Source organism: Corvus brachyrhynchos, unplaced genomic scaffold (assembly GCF_000691975.1).
Source record: "Corvus brachyrhynchos isolate BGI_N302 unplaced genomic scaffold, ASM69197v1 scaffold221, whole genome shotgun sequence".
NCBI classification, from domain to species: Eukaryota; Metazoa; Chordata; class Aves; order Passeriformes; family Corvidae; genus Corvus; species Corvus brachyrhynchos.
In genome coordinates, this window is record NW_008236622.1 from 2863653 (window position 1) to 2879479 (window position 15827).

At 40.3% G+C, this 15827-nt stretch overlaps 1 long non-coding RNA gene across 1 annotated transcript; it reads right to left on the reverse strand.

Annotated features, from left to right (window-relative positions):
- Positions 1-374: 374 nt before the first annotated feature.
- Positions 375-15801, reverse strand: LOC108444756. Its single transcript, XR_001859423.1, has 5 exons — positions 15727-15801; positions 14889-15020; positions 7521-7613; positions 6319-6401; positions 375-4482 (listed from the first exon to the last, which is right to left on the reverse strand). It is a non-coding gene; the product is annotated as an uncharacterized LOC108444756 (long non-coding RNA).
- Positions 15802-15827: the final 26 nt, after the last annotated feature.

Genomic DNA, 15827 nt, shown 5'->3' on the forward strand with positions numbered 1-15827 from the left:
TTTCCCCACGGCAGCTGGCGCTGCGTTTCTCATCTGCAGCGCAGAGCGGGGAGCACGGGAGCCCCCGGCAGGCGCCTCCGCCCAGCGCCCCGCTTGCCCTGGCACAGCCGGTGAAAGTGCTGCCCTTTGCGGCATCTCGACTGGGCATCGCTACTGTCCCCTGGGCTTATTTGGGAGGCATGCCCCATCCATGTAACACTTTTAGGGAGAAGCTGGCCCAGAGAGCCTGACCGTCTGACAGAAATAATGCCTTAGAGGCAGCTGCTTGCTGATACAATCCAATAGGGAAAAAAAACTGTTTTGAAGGGGATGACGCCACCCTCTTAGACATTCCTGGAACTTAAACTGAACATGACTCAGTCAGAGTGAGAGTATGCGTCTTGCCATGTTGACTTTTTATTTAAACATATTGACTAAAATAAGTTCATTTGATCTGTTTCCTTCATCATGTGCATACCACAGCAGATGCAGATTAACATACCTATTAGACTTACATATCAGTTTAAGACCAATGTGACAAGCAAGCAAAGAAACAAAACAAGCAAGTAAAAAAAAAATCTGAAAGTATTTTCCTATGCAGGATTTCACATTTCAAATTTGAGCAGTTGAAAATCATCAGTTCAGAAGTGGCTCCTTCCTGGCCGAAAACATTCTGTGAGGATTTCTTAGGGTAAATTCATGGCAAGTGCGATGGACAAGCCCTAGTAAAGCCTGAGTTAGCCATGAGGCACACACCTGGCTGGCACAATGCCATGGCCACCCTGCCACAGCCAACATCTTGCTTATTGGATGTGAACAACTTTTTTACTCTGCTACTCAGTTTTCAGGCTGACCCGTGTTCATAGAACCTGCCTACCATATATCCCAGCTGATGTCAAACAATGCACATATATTTCATGCTACAGTTTTCAACACCTAAAGCATTAAAATGTACTTTCTGAAATATTGCAGTCCCCTTTTTGGCTCTAACATTGCAATGTTAATTGGAGTATTGTAACAGTGCTACGATTCAATCCCTGCTTGCTAGTTTACAGCAGGAGCTGTTGGACTGGCTATGCTGTTTGTAGGGCAGAGTTGACATTCATCCTCTCAGTGACAGACACAGACACCAGCTCTTGGCTTGCCATGACCTTCCAGCTCTCCCGGGGAGCTTTGATTCCTTTTGGCCAGTGACACTTCACTCCCAACCTGCAGCCAAAGATCACACAGCACCCCCGAGACAGCCATGCTTTCCTGTCCACTGTTCATCCTTCGAATAAGCCTCTTCTGGGCACAGCCACAATCCAGCCCTGAGGCTGTCAGATGATCTCCACAGCCCTTGTCAAAGTTGGGATATAAGCAAGCCTGGTCCACTCCTTTCTTATTTAACACCAACTTATGGAAAAAAATTTTACAGTATTATGACTTCCTGTGCAAGTTGTCCAGTGATCCCTACATCCTGTGCCAGCACAAGCTGTGAAAGCCAGCAGCCTCCATGTATGGATGCAGAAGTAGCATCTCATCAAAGTGTTTCCAACTCTCTTTACTACTTTCTTAGTTTCATTTATTTCTTCCCACTTTCTGACCCAACTTCACTATCTCATCCATTTCCCTTTACAAATTTCAAGCCTGAATCCAAATTTCTTCAGATCTGACTCCTATGCAAGCTTCAGATCTGAGAGCCCTGACAACTGCCTCAAATGTGAGTGGAAGCTCTCTGAGAGAAAGCAAGGTGAGCAGCCCTGCGTGCCCATGCTGCACACAGGGCACTGCTCCCTGTGTCAGTGACACACACGTGCCCTGCCTGACACTTGTGTAGCGCTGTGTAGCTCCAGGTACTGCTGCCACACAGGCAGGACACAAAACTGACTTCCTAACTGCCTGTGGCCTTTCAGTCCTGTCTTACACTGTTGGTTGTATTAGCAATAAAGAGTAAATAACTCTACATCCCACCTGAAATACCGTCAAAATGTGGCAACATGCAATCATGCTTGTACATTCAGTTAAATCCAGTAATAACATATTTTATTCTGACATGCCATTGAAAACTGAATGCATTTATTTCCTCAGACAGTCCAGCTATAGGTAAAGCTTTTCTAGATGTTTCAAACACATTATGTAAACTAAGTCAACACACAACCTGTCTAGATACAAAATACCCTTGAGAGTGAAATTCTGGTCTCTGAGGAATTTGCTGTGGCAATAGCAAGATTTACTGGTTTTGTCATTAGATTATGTTCTTAGGATATCAATCATCATTTCTTTGTCAACAGATTTTGCATATCTCAACATGACTGATTGACTTGCAAGTGCAATCAATGAGAACTCAGAGGCTTCAGCATCTTTTCTGATAACAACTGCTGGGATTTACTCTCAGGAGTATAAGAAATGTTCTGCAGTACGAGCCACATCTTTTATGCTCAATGTCAAATATAATAGGTTTCTAATAATAGAACCACCACAACCTGTCCAGCAATTCCAGTCCTGGATTTGCCACAGGACACATCTTGTTAGGTTATAGCTAGTACAGTAAACAGTGACCCTTCCTAGTGACATGGTAAACACAGAAAGGCTTCACATGATGGGGAGTTTTCTCATCTACAACAGTCTTCAGAAGGATTTAGCAGGGCGAGTTTCAGTGATATATTTACAATTCCTCTTACACAAATTCCAACAGAATTCTGGCGGTTTAATATGGCTCTTTATAAGTAGGAAGGACACCCATCTCCAGGGTATACAGATGCTAAATCTTTAATTTCAGACCTGACTTATAATGGTATATTCAAAGATTTTTTATGATGGGAACATAATAGAAGAAATATGAATGTAATGGGGGAAATAAAACTTTGCACATTGTCCCTTAACTCAAAGAATTTTCTTGAAAATTCTCATATTCCCTTAATTAATTCCATGAAGAAATCAAGTTGTAGAAGTATCGGCGGCTTTGGGACAACAAAATAAAGTAACACAGTTTTAAGCTGTTGCTCAGCTTGGACTACTGGGGGCAGTAATTCTCTGGTCCAGCTGGTGTTGCAGTGCAGTATTCTCACTAATGCTCAGTTAAGAGTTATCTTAAGCCTGCAGAGAATTCATGTGACACCCACAGATTTAATGGGAAGGACAAAAATTAAGCACAAGTGCCAGCCTTCATGGGTCTCTGCGCTACATGCAAAACCCTCATCAACCCATATCCTGCAGCTGCACAGCCACAGCTCCCAAGGGATCCCAGCCTCATGCTTCCTGCTGTGCATTGCTACCATCTCAGCCTTACACCCTCCACCACCAGGAGAGCATGCTGAGGCAAGGAGACAGGTTACACCCAGCATGCCACAGCCACAGCCCATAGGCAGGAGCGGAGCTGGACAGAGTTATGAAGTTATGAATGAAAACCTAGATCACACACCCAAAGACAGGCAGCTATAAACTAAACTTGCAGAACTGCAGAGAGCGTTACATCTGCACTGCCTCCACATCCTTGGCCAGGAGAGCAGATTGTTTCCTGTGAGGTCTTGGCCGGTGACAGCCTGAAGGACACCCCGGTCTGAAGGACACCTCAGCCTCAGCTAGGCAGTGGCTCACTGCATTCATTCCCCAAGGCTGAGGCACTCATCCCATTAGCCCAGTCTGGTTCCTGGGCTGGGCTGGGTTTTGTGGAAGATGCTGTGGTGAACGCAGCAGAGCAGTGACCAGAACAGAGAAATGCTGCTTCCTACAAAAATGCATGGATCCATGGCACTTGCTCACAGTGTTCCTGTACATATTGTAATGTCTGAACTTAGTTTTGTCCACATGCCAACTGTGCACTATATTCAGAATACATGTACACAATTGTGCCTCCCTTTCTTCCCGGTAACACTGGGTAAATTGTGTGCTCCTGCCTCAAGGCATTGAGTGGAGAGGCATTGGACCATATTTGAAAGATCCAGTTAGAGTTGTGTACCAGTTTCACACTGAATTTCAATAGGAATGTGGTGTTAGCATCCAGCTTTATGACCACTGCCACTGCCTCAGTCCCTCTTTGACAGAATTTCTTCCTAAAGAAAAGGGCCTGAAATGCTGACCTGCACCACATGGGGAAAATGCCAGCAGATTCAAAAATTCTGCGTTTCCTTGCTATGGCTTTAGAAGTACTAAAACTTTTTCATTAGTTATAATAATCTAAGTTTTGTTCATCTTTAACTCAAAATCCAGATGGACATATTGCTGTACTTCACAAGCATCAGCTACATATACTAGATTTGATGCAGTGCTTGCTGCTTGGTCATTCTCTTTTCATCAGCCAGAGCCTATGTAATATTTAAGTCCTTAACTTTTGAGTATTCATCACAATATCACTTGGTGGATTCTTACCTCTTGCTGACAGCTGCCTGTTCTTTATAGCTTTTACATAAGATGCATAGATGCAGAAATCTGCTGTGTCCCATCCATCACTGAGTTTTAAGACAGAGACTCCTCTCCTTTTGCAGCAGCTTTCCTTCAAAATTTTCTTTGGAAATCTTTTATCTGAAAATATGTTTTAAAGGTCACAGGTCACTTATTGCTCTGCAGTCAAGAATTTCTTTCCAGATGTCAGAAACTACTGTGCTTTAATTATACAGTCTTCTGAAAGGCCTGCCACACAATGAATTTTTTTTGTTTTATGGAAGTCTTTTATTGGCAAAACATATGACTAATGAAAGGGATATGACTCTATGCTTACCGTAATATGGATTACTACAACACTGTTTACAGCTGAGCTTTAAAAACAATTTTCAGGCAGCTCTGATTTTGATGACTAAAGCTTTAAACCTCTCAGGGTTTTTTTACTCTTTTTTTAAATCCAGAGGTGGTGAATTTTTAATTCCTGATGCCATTTTTTGTCAGGCTGGGCATAGGTGTCTGTAGGTCAGGCATATGCACTGGAACTATCTATGCTTTTTTGAGTTCTCTAATGGAAACTCATACAAACTCTAAGAAGATGTTAGAAAATTGTGACACACTGTCTAATTCACAAATTGAGATAAAGTGAGAGCAGCTCTCCTCAGCCTGCACATAGCTTGAAGCTTTCTCCTTCTGCCTTAGTCCTGAATGAGAATTTGTTGCCTGAAACATAGTCTGTGTTTTAGCTGGTCTAGTGAAAACTCATTTGTGCCAAAGAACCGTGCCTTACATGATGCCTTCAGCAAGACTCTGCAAAAACATTACTGCTGGAGCTCCATACAGCCGTGGCTATTCAAGTGGCAGGCAGGTCTCAAGAGTTCTTTATTCCTGTCAGACACAAACCATTATAGACCAGCATTCTCCAAGAGACAGATCTGCTTGTGGGACATATAAATACTGGTTTTCCTTCCATTGATGTCAATAGGAGCAAGGATGCTGGTATGATGTTATGAGATGCTAAGTTCTTAAAATATGTTCTGAATGATTTCTATTTTTAAGAGCTGTTTTGCTTTGGAGGATGAAAGGTCTGTTCACTTAATATGAGGAACAAGGTCTGTCTCAGATATGTGGAAGAACATCTATTCATCCAAAATCTTAGCTATTTCAGGAATAATCTGTAAATTATTTTAAGAGTTTGTTTAAACTGTTGTTAACTATACCTGGCAGATTTCTGGCAAATGCATTATTGTTTCTTTAGACTTCTCCATTCCTGCCAAGGAAACTTTTTGGGAGACGGGACTTGTCACTTCTCCTGTTGACACTGTTCTTCTTTGTATAAATAATTACACATTCACTGGGACTGGGACTAACACCTCCACCCTCCCCAGGAGGGTTACTGAACCATCAGACTAGAGCATTGTTTTTTCTCTCACCAGCTGGCTCCATGAATATTTAAGTATACTTTACAGAGTGGGACTGTTCCAGTCAGAGGGGCTGATGGTCAGGTCACTGCTGTGAGGAAGAAACCCAGATTTGCAGAGGAGAGGAGAATTCCTCTCAAACACTGGTAAGAGTTAGATTTTGTGAGGCATGCACTAACTTCTTCAGGAGCACTAATGCGATTCTCACCTTCTCTGTGGGATTTACACATCAATTTGTGTCATTATTTTGACAACCACTTCCATTAAAAAAGCACTTTTAGCATTAAATGGAATAGTTTGCACCAAATGAAATTGAGTTTGGAAACTTGATTTCATTTAGAAATACAAAAAATCATATTCAGCTCCTGGGTACTGAAATTTTCTCTCATGTCCAAATATTCAGTCAATTATTAGCCCATACTAAATTAGAAAGTCTTCCCAAATAATATCTTGTTTACCAGTATGGGCTCCACAAATTTTATGCCTTTTATCTTAGTCTAATCAAAGGTAGGTAATTTCTGCTTTCTGCTTTAAAAACTGTGAATTTTATGAATCATACCTTGTTGTCATAGAGTGAAGGGTTTCTGTGAAAGGCAGGGTAACTTGGGAATCCACAGCCTGGAAAAACTTAATTTTCCCCAACTGAAAAACATTCAGTTTAACAAACAGACTTGTATTTTAAGGGTAGTTCAAACACCAAACTAAACCAAAACAGACAAACTGGGATTAGGAGTGGAACAGACTGCTAAACTATCCAAAACTGAACAGCAGATTTAATCCCTGATTCTTTTATTAATACAAAGTAGCTGAAGGATTTGGAAATGGAGGGAAAATTGTCACAATAACCTTTAAACACAAGGATGTGGGAAAATCGAAAGTCCTGTTGTGTTTGGATCAGACCTCTGATCACTTTTTTACAATTAAAACCTTTTGGGTCTAAGACTTGCATTAGACTTTGACTGGAAATATATGCTGGAGTCTTCTTCTGCATTACAGAAAATGCAGAAGTGACACAACAGGTATAAATTCGGAAAATAACAATCCAGGGCAGATCAGAGACACAGTACACTGAGTTTAGAATCTGCTTAGTTGAATTAGATGTACTGGACTTTCACTTACATTTAAAGGAGATAATTTAATAAGGGTACTTAATAGGAGACTCTGGTGTTAATAATGCCAGAAAATTCTTAAAGAATCCACACAGGCACACTTTTACCTGGGTAAAGCCTGTAACCATGAGAGGGGTTTTAGGGTGGTGTCAAGGCAGAGAGAAGTGTCAGCAGTGTTTAAGGTCCTAAGAACCCAGAGCTTTTAAAACTTAGCTGGAAATCTGAATACAGAGATGTTGTACTGGATAGACAGTGTAATAGTCATGATCTATTGGTTGCACTTACAACTCAAGCTCCATATGAATCAGTTCCTCTCATTCCCTTTCAAGAATCTATACACCTTGCATCACATATCTACATCTGCACCTATTTACAGCACGAATTCCTTGCTATTTGACACTGCGCAGGATAATTATTATCACTGCACTGCAGTACATCTGGAAAGATGAAGGAATGCTGGCTCAGCATACCTTGGGCAAAGCACTGCACCTCTTAAAGAAGGATGGCTTACATAAAACAGGAGCACAAGAGCTGCATCCGTCTTTCATGCACGCCAAAAGCCAGGCATAATTGCTTTGAAGTGGAACAGTTACAGCAGTACAGCTCTCCAACTGTAGAAGAGGGAACAACAGAAATTTAAATAAATACTTACCAATCCTTGAAATTTCTCTGATTCCTTATTCAAAGATGCTACCCATCCACCAGAAATATTATGTGGTAGAGGCAAGCAGTCTTCATTCCTTTCCTGCTGGGATTAAAATGAAACCTGGCTGTTATCTCAAGAATAAGCCCAAAGATCAGGCTTAGATTCTAGAAAAATTTCTCATCCCGAAATATCCTTTCAGTAAGTGAGTTGAAGGATTTAAACATAGAGACTCTCTCAAAACAGTTGCCTGTGTTCAAGTGTCCATGTCCAAACTAAAGTCAAGTATAGTTTAGGAACAGTGAAATTAAATTGCAATATTACTTGCTCAGTCTGGCCTTTATTTTGTTTGGTGGATATGAAAAATTTCCTCAGAGACTGTTAAAACAAAAATACTCTGAAGCTCTTGAAAGTAAAACAAGTAACTCCTGGAATACAAAAAGGATAAACTGCTGCTTAATTCTGGCACTGCACTTTTGATTCCTAATGTACTAAAGGACTGTTGTTGAGTTAGAACTGAATACAGGTTCCAAGCATTTTTATACCAAATATATATCTAATTTAGGCATGTTTCTCTAATGCTTTTCCACTGTTTAGCTTACTTTTGTCATACATTTGGTAACCAAAACCACTACTATCTAGAAGTCTCTGGTCCCGGCTCCTGAAATTTCCATGTATGTTCCTTCAATTTTTTATAACTTTTCCCCTTAATACATTAACATTTTAATGACCTGTAATATTTTGCCCATAGGAAGAAGCACTCATATAGTACTCAGATGTGTTCTCTGCAATACCATGCTGAGATTGATATTGACAGTGACATTTCTTTACATATTAAATAACAATGATTCTGTGAAAATCATTACCCAGCAACATAATAGATCACAGATGTGCTTAAAAAGCATAACATTAGGTTAAACTCTGAATTCTGGTCTGGAACGCATGTGTTCATCTCCCAGGGCAGTAATTCAGCACTTAGAAAAAGTAAACTCACTATTGTAATGCACATGGCAAATAGCTGAGTTCCAGCCACCAGTGAAATAATTTGGCCCCAGTTTTGCATTCCATGACCCCTGTACTCTGATGGGAAGTAGGCCATAGGGACTGACTGTAATTCCTGTAGTCAGAACTGCCCAGCACTGGTACAATTTATTGTTGCACAGGAACATCAGTGATGCAACACCCACCTTCTTGCCAGGGACACTACGTTGAATAAGGACAACTTGGCTAAATAAGGACAACTGAGGGCATAGCATGAACAACAGGAGGAATCCAGGAAGTCTTTCTGTACCATCAATATGATGCTGTACCTGGCAGAGAATGATTGTATCAAGATATTCCCTCACAATTACTCAGCTCTCTTGTCTTGGCCTAATCTACCTGTTAAAAAAAGGGTATTTTCCCTGTTCTGAATTTTCATCTTTGAGGAAGGAAGTCCTTCAGATGTAGGCTCCCCCAGTTTATCATTCAGATGTAGCTGTTGAGCTGCTTAGTTAAGTTAGGGAGTCCTTTTCAAGCTAAGAAAACAAGTGCAAGAATTATTACAGCTGATGGAAATTTGATTGTATTCTCCCACCTCTTGTTGCACAGGCTGTCATATCATTTGCATATTTGGTAAAGTGTTTTTTCCTCATTGTCCCCTTTATGGTAATTTGGAAGCAGATAGTGAATTTTTCCTATCAGTAAAAGTGGAAAAAGAGTATTTTAGTTGGCTGAACTAAAATTGCTCACAACACTTTTCTTCCTAAGAGCATTTGTAGTAAATAAATTAGATCCAATTGCTCTCCTTTTTATGTATAGCCTTATAAATAATGGTAGAGGGAATTCAGGAAAAGCAATGAGAGCATTGGCAGGGAACAGTTTCTCACAGGGCTTAGTTCTGATTTCAAATCTGTGTTGCTAGTAACAGCAAACTAATTACATGTGAAATTGCACCATGAGACTCAGGTCCCAGGTATCACCTGTGCAATAGAGTATGACAGCATAACACATTTGATTCTCCTTAGAAATATCTCTATCCTGCAACTACATCATTCAAAAGACAGAAAATAAAAAAAAAAGGGTGGGGGAGGGAACAGAAACTAGATGCCTTAATACAAACCTACTTATTTATAGCCTATAAACTCTTTCTTGAATTAAAGCAGACACACAAAAAATAGGTACCTTCTTTGCTTGAGGTTCCGGTTTTATTTTTGACAGCATTCTTGCTGAAAGCACACTCTCATCCTGAAATAGACTTCTCTGGAGCATCCTTGATGCTTTTTGCAACTTTTCTTTCCCTACTTCTGCACGGAGAGTACCTGACAGCCTCTCACTGCACACACTCCTGAGTGCATTCCCATGTGCCTTTATGCCTCTAGTGTCACTTGCAGCCAGCTCGAAGGGAAGGTGGCTGTGACCACCACCAGTTTGCTAGCACCAGTTGTGCCATGTAACACAGTAGTGGCTTCACACTCACTTTCTTCATTCAGGTCTGAGTTGAGTTTAACAGTGTCTAGTGGAGGTGGTGCTTTTGGAGGGGAAAGGATGCTCTTGTACAGTAGATTGTTCAAAATATCAGCTCTTTTCATTTCTCAGTCTATAAAACAGACTCTGATCTAAGTCTCCAGAAATTTATTCATATACAGATATAAGTGAGTCTTGTCATTAAATGAGAACAATGGCTCCAATGATGATTTTTATATATATATATATATATCCCTCATAAAAATAATTCTATTTTGTACCAAGAAACAGAAAGTCTGTTTTTTCCATTTTAGTGACACGATTTTCTAGCTGCTCTCTTCTTTCTTCAAGCACAATACAATTAATGGTCTCATGTTTCTTTCCCACATCCACCAAAGCTAAGGGAATCTGTTTTGTAGTTTTGTTTTATAATATTATCTACTTGAAGATTTGCTGATTTAGATTACATCAAGACTGGCTAGCTGATCTGTCTTAGCTTTTACAGCTCTCTAGATAAGAATAGCATCCCGTGACCCTTGATGATGCCCTGCCCCATGGGAGCTCGGGAGTTGTCCTGCAGAGACTGAGGTGCTTTGCTCCTTTCCTCTCCTCTCTTCTCTGTCTACTGCTGGAAGATTTGCCCATAGGACTGCCTGATTCACAGGTACCTGTTGGCAATTCAGGGGCTCTGCCTTTTTTTATTTTAGGGCCTTCCACTCCATACTTTATGCTCCTTCTCCTTTTATGTATTGAATATTTTCCTCAGACTATTGTGTTTCAAACACACTATCAGGGACGTAGCACTTGCTTAAAAATATTGGTTTTAGAGTCCATTCTTCTGACTTGTACTTTATCAATTTCTACACCTGCTGTGTGATATGGTCATTGTAAGTGCCTGCTCTTGGTCAATGGACCCTGGGATGCTTCATTGGAAGTGTTGAAACAATCTTTTAGGAGTCTTGTACTATGAAGAAGTATCTGTTCACAACATTATGAATGTTTCCAGCATCCTGCTTGACAGCAGGCACTCTGGTTAATCATTATTACATCTCTTTGGTTACAGGAATGCTTACAATTTAGCAGTAGTTTTTAAATAATTTTATATTTATAGTTTTTAATATATTTATATAAAAATATATTTAAAATATATTTTTATATATTTATATTTATAATTTTTATATTATGATGTAAAACAGTTCAAGTAATATAAATCAGCAGCATTCTCCTTAATATTTTCTTATGCTGGCAAATAACTTTGAACAATAGAAGATAAAACATTTTTTAAAAAGAGTTACTGGATAGCAGTTTGTATTCCTATAACAAGAGGCAAGTAGAAACTGATATTAGTATTACCCAAACTGACAAATGGAAACACCAGAAGGTAATTTCTGTACTGCTTTTATGATTAATGCATCATGTCCGGTCTCTGCTAAATGCTAAAATGAAATATGAAGTTTTGCAACTGTATTAAATATGTCATCACTTGAGGTAAAACTAGCAAAGAGACAAAAAAAAAAGTTAATTAAGGAATGTAAACTTAGTTCCTAATAAGTTCCTAAATTCCTAAGGTGTGGGAATACTGTCAATGCTACATTTACATTTGGTACCTCAGTATCAAAAGAAACAGGGGAGGGGAGGTCTATGACTCATCACAGCCATTTTTTGTATAAAGCCAGAAACCACATCGTCATTTGATAAATGAGCCAAGAGCAAAGCTTTACAGAGAAAAAGAGAGAAGAGTGGGAATTCCAGTCTGAGGAAGGGTGGAGGCTCTGCAAGTTTTCCAGTGACAATTCTTGTGTGGTTTTTTATTTCTATAAAGTAGCAGTTTCAGTTAAAGGCATAACATGGATAACTCTGTCTTACAGATCTAAGCAAATTTGGGAATCCTAGGAACTGGCTGGGCATATCAGTTTGAAAGAGTCATTTTAGGTGCTTGGATTATCAAGAAAATAAGGATAAATCGTCTCTATTGCACATTGTCCAATGCTTTTATGAAAAGGGACAACTTGAAATTTCAGGAAATACCGAAGTTCTTTTGGAAGTGAAAATATCAAGATCTTGGCACTTAAGACTGCACTGAGAGAGTTGGGGTTGTTTAGCCTGGAGAAGGCTCGAGAGCAGCCTTATTGCAGCCTTTCAGTAAGTAAAGGAGACTTAAAAGAAAGATAGGGGAAAGCTTTTTAATAGTACCTGTAGCAACAGGACAAGGAGTAATGGTTTTAAACTAAAAGAGTGTAAACTCAGATAAGACATGAGGAAGAAAATTTTTATTATGACAGTGGCAACACCAAGAGAGGTGGTGGATGTCCCATCCCTGGAAATATTCAAGGTCAGATTGGATGGGGCCCTGAACAACCTGATCATTGCGGGAGTGTTGGACTAGATGAACTTTAAAGGTCCCTGCCAACTCAAACCATTCTATGTTTCATATGAAATAAAGGGCAGTTGTTGATAGTATTTATTCCAATTTAAATTAATTTCACAGTGTCAGCTGAACAAGGACCTGTACAGAAACACCAAGAGAGCACTAAGAGGTCTTTTGCTATGGTACAAGGTATTTTGTGCCGGCCACTCTCCACAGAGAAAAGAAGATTTGGTGAGAAGCCTGAAAGCTGAAGCATAAACTAAACTTCATTTTCAGTCAGGTCATCAGGCCACTTTGGCTGCTGCACAGCAATATCATGATTAACTTAATCACAGGAAAGATGTCAGGGATACATGGAGCCACAGGCGGTTTGCATCAACATTTACAGAGTCTTTTCAAAGAACATCTCAGGGTTGCATTTCAGGAAGAAGCTTCCACTTTCCACTTCAGTAGTTATCTCATTTTCAGGCAGACAAGGTCTCATTTGCCAGACATTCATTAGGAGATTTGTCTCTTGTTAGCTTTGTGTACAAAATATCTTTCTTCAGTGACTGATAGGGAGAAGCCCTCAGCCCTGGATCACCAGCATCACTAGCTGAGCCCAGGATTGCTGGCAGCAGCTGGTGGGGGAAGAGGGGTCACTCGGGCTGCCCATTTCTGCCAGACTGCTGCAGGAGGCAATGACACACTGGGACAGCAGGCATTTTTTATAATTACTATGGCACTACTCCATAGTTCATATATTAAATATCTGTCACTAAAGATTCATCATGCCTGAAGATACATCACCTCAAGGCATGTGATAGAAAATAGTTTTTATTCTACCTTCAAAAAGAAACTACTGTAGAAAACTTGTGCTGCAATGTCAACTGTCAAAAGTTAGACCTTTTTTGTCCATATTAATAAAGACACTTTGCTTATGCAACTCCATACTATTTTTGTCACATAACCTATGCATCATTTATGCAAAGAAGACATACACAAGGCAGCATAATTAAGGTTGCATGAGACTGTAAATCTGCCATCTTTTGGGTTTGAGCCAAAAATTCTATCTGAATTTATATCCACTGCCTACAAACAGTTCCTGACTGTGCATTCCATGGTTTCATCCCAAAAAGACAGGGACTCTAACAGATGCTGATTGAGTAGCTTCCTGACTTCAAAAATGAAATATCATCAGTATATGAAAGGGTTTATTTGGTTTGGTTCCCTGCAAGAGTAGAGGACTGGGCTTGGTGAAGAGGAAAGGTCACTCCTGTTTCTGTGTTCCTAACAGATTTAGCTGAAGATTAATGTCAATGCTAACATGTTTATTTATGGGTAACTACTTACTGGCCTTTTACTTTTCTGTTCCTTCTGCAGCCATTGATGGAAAGCAGCCAGATGCCTCTGGGTTAGCTCGTGGGTGAATTCCATCTAGCAACATCATTTACATTTGGTAAATGCAGTTTAATTTGAGAGCCTTGTTTATAGTCTCTCATTTACTGCTTGTGGTATTCATAATCTATTTAATAGTGGGGCACTAAAGAAGTACTTGAGCACATTAGATTTAGGGTGTTTAGGGAGCACACATTTAGGGTGTGTTCCCAGACAGGCAGTGACAGGGAGTGATGCTGCTGTTTTCCCGATTGGCAAAGGTGCAGGAGCTTGGCTGCACGGGCTGTGCACGGGCTGGGGGCTTTCCCAGCAGCCTGTTCATCACCTGAATTTGCTCAACAAGCCTGAAATGCCCCATTGCTGCACAGATCTGTAGATATGCTTGGGTGGCAATGCAGAACCTGTTAAGGTGTTAACTGTTCAGAAGTTTAAAACTACCTTTAGATGAGGCAAAAGTCTGCAGCAACCCCATATAAAAGGAGTCCTTGGACATGTAATGCATGGGAACTAACAGCTTTTGTTAGTGGTTTTGCATGGAGCACAGCTCTTCCGTGGATATGAGGCCTGAAATACTCTTTTTATAAAATAGACTGTCTTCTCTAGACTAAAAAAGATTGACAGAAAGCAGCAGCAGGGAATACGTGTCTGTGCTGTGAAGATTACACAACTTTCTGTCATACACATTGACTCCCAGATCTACTAATTTTTATTATCATTATATTACCTTCATGACTATACCAATATGCCAATAAATAAGTTAAGCTTTTAGCTGCTAACCAGCATCTTATTGGTCATGGTGTAAGTAAATGTCTCCTTTTTAGTTTTCTTACTTCCCATTTCTGTCACTTAAAATCAGTTCAAAACACAGCTGCAAACAAAATTTCTGCTCTGACAATCTCATCATCTCTGTTTCCACAGCCCCCTTTTTGTGAACGGGACTCCCTGCCCCAATACTCCACCAAGCCTTGCCTAGATGTGTCCTGCTCCTTCCTTCAGTCCCACTAGGGGGGTCTTGGGACAGCCTCTCCTCAGGGCTGCAGGCCAGGCCCTCTCACCTGGCTGCCAACACACCTACATTCCTAAAAAACCTGGGCCTCTGCAAAACCCACACACTCCCCAGCCTCTGCTCTTTCTTGTCTTCCAGTGCCTCTGTGCAAACAAGAACACTGTTGACACCTCTTACTCACCAACCATCTTGCAGGCTGTCTCCAAAGATCTGGGATATTCCAACAGCAGATGCACCTCTTCTCACACAAAAGTCCTCTTGGGAGTTTAGCAAGCATGGATCCCGGTTAGTCTACTGCCTCCTTCACCCAGCACTGCGGAGAGTACAGGTATCACATCTGCTAAACTGCAGCATCCACTTTCTGTTTAATCCTCAGAGCATCCTCTCTAATCAACAGCAGTTCTTCAAAATCTTGGTAGTGGGACCTTCTTTGTATTTTGCAAGAATAGGCATGTTAAGTGCTTAATAAATGGGCTAAAAATAAGAGAATAGGTTTATATTCTGCCTTATATGCAGGAGAATTTCCGCTTAGTTTCTCTAGTCTTTGTTCAATTGGCTGTGCCTGAACACTTCTACAGACTTACCTCCTTCTCCTGCAAGAGGCACATATGGGAAGAAGTATTTAAAAACAGTAAGAGGAACTGGCTTTTTTTAAACCAATACTCAGAAGATAAATTATCACTTATTGACATGATAATCTGTATGTCATTGTTCAATAGCACTAACAATGTGAGGGTTTTTAAATGCCATGTTCAATAAGAATACTGTGCTCAAAATAAGAATACTGACTTAATTTTTCATTTCTTTTCTCAGTCAAATAACTTTGGCCCAAATCCTCTAAAACACCCAAGTATTGAGTTCATCACTGTATGCTCTGCCACAGCCTTTTAAAGAGTATCTTTCACAGCCAGAGTGAAAAGGCTACTAAATGGGTCAGGATTACCCAGTGGTAAACAAAACGAAGCATTTCAAGTTTACTTTAGAATTTAAATAAAGAAGAAATTTCAAAGTAAAATTACTATTTTTCAAGCTTTGGCGAAGCTGCAGACGATTGCACAGCCAGTAACACTGAGTTCATTCATGCCCGGGACAAACACCCGCACTGTGCCACCTGAGGACG